We start from the raw sequence: 7,296 nt of genomic DNA on the forward strand, positions 1-7,296 counted from the left end.
TTGACCGTTGGAGCTGGTGGACCGTTGGCGGAGAGCGGTTTGAATTTGAACTGGGTCGCGGTCTGGTGGACCGCGTGTCAGAATAGGGGCAAAGCGCACCAAAGGAAACACCCCGGAGCGGGCAAACCGGAGGAAACTCGTGAAGTCGTAAAATGGCTAAGTCCACGTAGAGGGTTTCGCATCTGTTGCGGTACACCGAGCTTAATTTAAATTTCGAACTTCGAATTCTCACAGCAGAAAAAGGTAAATGCAACTGGACCGATCCATCTGCTTTAATCCAAGTACAATCAAATCTAGGCTCCAGGCTTTATGTAATTTATTTATTTATGTATTTAAGGGATGGAATCAAACAATGTTTGGTCCCTTGGATTCTGTCTGAAATTTATTTAATTAATCTTAAAACTGGATGATCTATTAATGTTAAGTCAAAAGGAAATGACAAATTTTCTTATCTACAAATACAACCATACAACCAATTATGACTTCTTATCATTCATCCGGTCATCTTTTTAACAAAAGAGAATTAGTCAAGTACAATTAGAGTATACATGAATTGAATTCACAAGATATAGGCTATTAGCATCAATGGTTGAATGAAAACTATAGAGGTTAGTCAAGCATTTCCTAGATTAAGATTTCAGATTTGTGAAAGTTGATAACTCTCTCTAAACCATATTATACAGACAAAAAATTGTATTTGTAAATGATCTTTTTTTTTTTTTTGAGAATTATTAGGACAGAAAATAACCTGCTCAAAATCTGGGTGAGGGACTAAAATCCAGGTTCTTTAATGCGAACTCACACAGAACTAGTTTGCACCCTTATTTACTCATAAAAGTTGCTAGAAGAAGTTCCACAAGAACATAGCATAAATTGAACCCTCTTTACCTGAAGGAGGAAGCATTTCATGATACAAACAATATGTTTTTAAGGATTTATGAAGCTAGCTTCTACCACAAAAAAAGCATTTATGAAGCTCGTGATGACAACAGTGTCAGCAAATGCCCATGAAAAGTATCTATATAGCCCAACTTTGATTCCATAAACGTACCTGCGATCTGTTTCCCTATTAAATATAAAAGAAAATAAACATAAAAATACTAACTAATTTGGTATGTACGTTAAGAAGGAGAAAAATGATACAATGTCTCCTAATTGTCTTCAAGGTAAGTAAATTTGAGTTTTGAATTTTGAGAGGTAGGTCAGGGGTTCAAAATTGGTGTCGCAATACATTAACAATTGAATTACATGTGCTTTGCCCTAATTTGATTAATTTTTCAATTTGTAGTCCAAAAGTCAGACCTTAGAAGCCAAGGATTATCTTTATCAAGAAGTAAAATATCATAACGGATAAATCTTTGTCTTGTCAAACATAGAAATAACATACATATGGGAAAGTGAAGGCTTGGTCATAAAATAGTTGCTGGAAGAAAACTAACCATTTTGCTTATTTTGATCATAGAGTCACGACAATGCATGTGATAGCCCAGCCAGCTCAAAAAAAAAAATGATGAAGACTCCCGCAGGGAGTCTTCTTCTCCCGACCGGCTCCTAATCGGAGTCGAAAACCTCACCGGAGAGGAGTCAAACTCCTCTCCTCCGATTCTATTTAAAAGGGAGACCCTTCTCCCTTCTTCCTACCAAAGAATCCCGGGGCAAAACGGCGGCAATCGCCGGAAAATCCACCGTGGAAGACCGTCCCTGTGCCGTCCAATTTCTCGCCGGAAAAATCTCGCCGGCGTCGGAGGTAAGCTTCCTCCCCTTCCTTCCCGTGCCGATGTGCACGCTCGTCGGCGACCGGAGTCGCCGGATTTTATTGCGGAAGAACCTTCCTTTTTGCCGTTTTTCCATCGCTGTTGGTCACCGCCGACCATCAGTTTGATCTCCTCTTGCCGTCGGATCACCTCTCCTTCGGCCGCCGACCATCCCGCGCCGGCTGCGCCGCCGGCCGGCCAACCAATGAGGGGATCAAAGATCCCCTGTTTCGGTCAAAAACAAGCCCACGGGAAGAAGAAAAGAAAAAGAAGAAGAAGAAGGAAAAGAAAAAGAAAAAGAAAAGAAAAAGAAGGAAAAGAAAAAGAAAAAGAAAAGAAAAAAAAAGAGAAAAAGAAGCAGAAAAATAATATAATAATAATATAATAATAATAATAGGATTTTCTCTCCTCTCTTCCGTGAAGAAAAAGAAAGAAAGAAAGAAAGAAAAGAAGAGAAAAAAAAATTTATTAAATTAATTAATAAATAATGATATAAATAATAAAATATGAGAAAGAGAGTTTCTCTCTCTTTCCTCTCTCTTCAGCCTGAACTAGTATTTTCTCTCTCTAGAATTGGACTTTCTCTCTCTACTTTCTCTCTCTAGAATTCTCTCTCTAGATTATTTCTTTCTCTTAAGATTTCTAGAATTTTGAGAATGATGATGAATTTAAATGATCTTCATGATGGATTTTTGATCTGTGATCGTCGGACGGTACACCGACATCCACTTTGATCAGATCAAGTATTTTTAGATTTTATTTCTCATAATTTTATTGAATTATCCACATGATAATTTCAGCATGATTTGATCTGATCGATCGGATTTGTTGAATCATATTGTCTGAAGAATTCAAGATGAGTTTTCTCTCTCTAAAATTTTCTCTCTCTTGATTGATTCTCTCTCTAAAAAGGTTAGTGAATGAAGAAATTTCTTTTAATAGTCCTGATCTGATTCTAATGAAGAACCCTGATCCATGGTTGTCAGACAGTGTACTGGCATCCATCTTGATCAGACCATGAATCTTTAGATTTGATCATCCATGATTCCGATCTAGCCATGACTTGATTTGATCATGTTGATTTCACCAATTGAGATATTGGACCCATCGTAATGTTAGATTGTGTCACCTGATCAATTCGAATTATACCTCATGAATTCTCTCTCCTCTGATTTTCTCTCTCTACTTGATTTTATGAAATCGACGAAGAAACCTCGATCCTATCACTTCTTATCCGATTTGATCTGATAGATAAACTTTGGATCGTTTAGGTCCTAATTAAATTTTGATTAGATGAAATTAGATGATCGGACCCAATCTAAACCGTTGAAATATGGTGTTCGTATTCTTTCTAATTATTGAAATTGATTCTGTATAGGATTGTGGATGTTTGATCATGGGATATCGCGATATGATCTACGAACAGAATTTTTGAAAGAAAATTTATAGAATTATGTGGATTTATTGGAAAGCGTTCGAGGTAAGTAATGTTTCACTTTTTCTAGATTTATCGACAAATTATAATGTATTTTTCTGACATGATTTGTGAAAGATGCATGAATTGGATGAATGGTATTTTGTTATGAAAATATCTTATTTGAAATGTTATGGTGAAGCACGATTGAACATATTGATTCATGATGCATTACATTGATTGATTTCGATATTACATGATTATATATTTTATTATCGAAATTAGAATATGAAATATGATTTATGAAGAATTATGATATAAGAAACATTATGAATTGACAACCTGACTATGTAAAGGACCCTGCCAATGGGAGCATATACGTTGGCAATTGATTGTCCAGAGGGTTTATGTCGCCAGCGAGACCAGCGACATGTCGCCAGAGAGACCAGCGACAAACCGCCAGCGAGACCAGCGATTCTAAAAGACATGGCTGTCAGATGATTCGCAGCCTACCGCAAGCAGATACGCGGTATTATGACTCTGTCACAGAGAAAATGTGGTCATAGCTCATGGTTGACGAAAAGAATTGAAGAACAAAAGAAATTGAAATATGAAAAGAAACTTGAATTTTCAAAAAAGAAATGAATTTGGCATGAATTATATTGCATAATTGAAATTGATTTCGAATTGATGAACTCTATATGCTTATTTTTTATAAATGATTATTTACTTAAATGCCTGATGAAATCTGTTGAAAAGTGATCATTGCTTACTGGGCTGTCTAGCTCATTACCTCCTATTTTACTGTTTTTACAGATGTTGAGGAATTAAGATGATACAAGATATGAATGGAAGAGTGATCAGAAGCAGAATCTTCGTACTTTTATTTTAGGTTGAAAGGCTTATTGAATTAGATGTAAAGCCTATGAATTATTGTTGAATTTATTGAGATATTAAAGAAGAAATTTAGATCGTTATGTTTTAGATTTAAATTATTGTCTAATTATTCCATTATTGTTTTAAGATATCATAATGAGATGCCTTGCATGCTTATGGAAAAAGTTTTCTATGAGTATGCGGCGATTGTCATGACCCTCGATTCACAATCTCGGATCGGGGATGTGATAATTAAAATGGTATCAGAGCATAAGTGGATAAATTATGAAACATAGAATCAGTTATAGAATGGGTATAAGTGGATAGACACTAGGGACATTATAGTGTAGATCTTTGATGATTGCAGTGGGAGAAATTTTTATGAATTTTTGGTTAAATATTGAGATTATGTATAAAAGGATCACAAAAGATTATGACATATAGAATTTGAAATATGATGGATGATCTATTGATCATGATATGATTAGTTAGATTTTGATAGAAAGTAATTACAAAAGGATTGACATAAAATTTTATTATGCATTATGGTTATTAATTTGATCATTAGTTATTCAAGTGAATCGTAAGTTCAAATTCGATGTGAGAATAATACTATGATATTACTTCTAGTTGAGAAGTTGACTATTATTGGCAAGATAAAGATTTGATGATAAAATATTGTTCCAGGATGGACTAAGAAAGTCTCTTATGATGCTTGATTAGAATATTTATCAAAATTGAACTTGGTATGTGGATCATATATAAAGTGACATATTAGGATGAATGTATATTTGAGGATATTACAAAGAAATCTATTTCTTATTGATGAAATCAATTATGAGGTTGTAGAATATTCATCATACTGGAATCTTTAATCATCATCCTTAAATCTAAATAATGGATCTTATTATGTCTCTTAGAGACTACATGATGTGTATAAAATTTTAATCTAAAGATTTCGTATCTAAGTTGATCAAGAGATTTTTTGATATTATTGTTGAGGTTGTTAATAAAAAATTGATATCTTTAGATAAGATAAAATATCTGATTTATATTTATTTCAGATTAGGGGATCCATGTGAATTTACAATTTAGAAATTTTGGATTTAAGAATTGATATGGAGTTCCTTTGCTTTTGTTAACGAGGTCTCTAATTGAATCTACTATTAAATGGAGATTTGATTTTTTTGAAGCTTGTATGATTGTTATGAAAGGATATTTGATAGATATTGAAGATCCTGATGATAAAATTTTTTTTAAAAAAAATAATAATTTAAAATTCTTATATATTCTGATTATGTCCAAATTTGGTGGAGCATCGAAGGATTTTTTTTTATTAATTTGACTTATAAGGATTTTTGGTTTGAAAATTATCGAATTAAATTGATATGAGAATTAAGATTTGATTCATATTGATTTTAGTAAATCTATATGATAGTTTTAAATATGATATTGGACTCAAGGGTTAATCAAGATTATTATACACCAGTAAAAGTATGAATGAGAATCGAAAGTTAATCTTTAACTTCAATTGAAATTTAAAATTTGAGATTTTTTCTATTGATAAGATAAAGAAATAATTTGATCAAAATTTTTTTTGGTGAAGCTAAGAAATTTTGATTGTTAGATCAGAGTGCGCAGCGGAAGCATGGTAATCTGGATTACTTTGAGTAAGTCAGGAATGTTGATTCTTTGAGTCAAAGAATTATGATAGATGATATGGTTTGAAACAAAAAATTTATTGATATTAGAAAGAATAATATTTTAAAATTTTGAATTATTTTAGATATCCTAATGTGATTTTTAAAAGTAGTGCTTCCACCTACTATGCTACAAAAATATTTAGCATCCTAATTCTAGGATGAGTGGATCCTTGATTTTTTATTTTAGATTTAGAATATTTAGAGATAAATTTTCTCTATCCTAGAATTAAATTTTATAATTCTCTATTTATTAGAAAAAAATTGAGATCGTTTATCAAATGATGATTTCAATCTTAGATTATTATACTCAAATATTTATCTTCAGGATATAATAAAATTTAAAGTTTGGACTCTTTGATCATTATTATTTCTCTGACTGAATGAAAAAGATTGAGGTTATCTATTGATATTGACGATTGTTCTACAAAAGATGGATTGGAGTTATTTATAAAAATGAATCAATTAATTAAGAGTTGTTAATATTTAGATAAAGAAAATTGATATACTTACTTAGAATAGAGACATTAATTTTGATTATAAAAAAAATATAGTTTTGATTTAGATCAATTTATGAGTTATTAATTTTTATTATGAAATGACTTAATGATAAAATTTACTTCAAGAATTAGAATATTTAAGAGTTTGAAGCTTTGAGTAAGAAAACTTTCGATGACTAGAAATAGGGATATTGATTCAATCAACAATGGTGATATTGATCTTTATGAAATGACTTAATGATGAAGTTGTATCGAGAATTAAAATACCAAAAGTTCGAGAATGAGATTGAAATGATAAATCTTCAATCTTTGAAAGTACGAATAAGAGATAATATTTTTGAATTTTGATTGATTGGGATGTCATCATATGATTCATAGAAGTATGTTTTCCTATCTTATGATGAGTTGAAATTAAGAGTGGTTAATATTTTAGAATAAAAAAAAAATGAATGATGATGATGAATGAAGTTTTTATGCAAGAATAGAGATATTGATTTTCTTCTATTCACAAGAGATAGATTTGATTTTAATTTGAGTCATGAGATATTGAACATGATTTTACAGGAAATGAGATCATAATTTCGAAATATTGAAAATTTTTGAGATGTTGATCTTGATAAATAAGAAAATGAATGGTTCCATTTTAGATCGATATTAATGTATTGACTTTTTCCTTATGAAATGATTAAGAATGAATTTGTATTAAGAATTAGAATTTTGAAATATTTGAGGATGAGATTCAAGTAAGAAAATATGAAGATCAAGCAAGAAAAATTTCGAGGACAAATTTTTTTTAGAGGAGAAGAATGTGATAGCCCAGTCAGCCCAAAAAAAAAATAATGAAGACTCCCGCAGGAGTCTTCTTCTCCGACGCTCCTAATCGGAGTCGGAAACCTCACCGGAGAGGAGTCAAACTCCTCTCTTCCGGTTCTATTTAAAAGGGAGACCCTTCTCCCTTCTTCCTACCAAAGAATTCTGGGGGCAAAACGACGGCAATCGTCGGGAAAATCCATTGCGAAAGACCGTCCCTACATCGTCCAATTTCTCACCGG

The sequence above is a fragment of the Elaeis guineensis genome, chromosome 5 (genome assembly GCF_000442705.2).
Source record: "Elaeis guineensis isolate ETL-2024a chromosome 5, EG11, whole genome shotgun sequence".
In the NCBI taxonomy this organism is placed as follows: Eukaryota; Viridiplantae; Streptophyta; class Magnoliopsida; order Arecales; family Arecaceae; genus Elaeis; species Elaeis guineensis.